We start from the raw sequence: 612 nt of genomic DNA on the forward strand, positions 1-612 counted from the left end.
GAAGCAGACTGCCCCATCTTTCTTCTGCTGAGCAACTGGTAGATTTGAACCACTGACCTTTTGGTTAGCAGCCAAATTCCTCAACCACTATACCACCAGGGCTCCTTTCTTTAGGAGTAGTAGAGCTAAATATCCCAAATTGTTCACACATTCAGTTGCTAAATCACCATCTGGCTTTCCCTTAGCCTCCCTGGGATATTTGATGATCTGTGAAAGAAGCAATATTAAAAAGTGGTTGAAAAACTTGTGTCATCATACCTGTCACCCTTAAAGACCATGCTATAAAGCCACATAAAAAAAAAAAAATTTTTTTTAAAAGACCCACAAGGTCATGTTAGTACTGCAGTAATTCACACAACATTGAGCTGGGCTAGGATTGGCCACCTTACACTGAATTCTCCCTACAAAAGGCAACTAAGCAATTCTGGGCTCCTGCTGACATTGTTTTGTTAGTTGCTGTCAAGTTGAGTCTGACTCATGGCGACCCCATGGGTACAGAGTAGAATTGCTACATAGGGTTTTCTGGGCTGGAACCTTTCAGAAGCAGATTGCCAGACCTGTTGGGTAGGTTCACCAACCTTTCAGCCACCCAGAGTTACAACTTCTGAGTTA

Source organism: Orycteropus afer, unplaced genomic scaffold, assembly GCF_000298275.1.
Source record: "Orycteropus afer afer isolate SDZICR_OR568_19922 unplaced genomic scaffold, OryAfe1.0 scaffold00029, whole genome shotgun sequence".
NCBI classification, from domain to species: Eukaryota; Metazoa; Chordata; class Mammalia; order Tubulidentata; family Orycteropodidae; genus Orycteropus; species Orycteropus afer.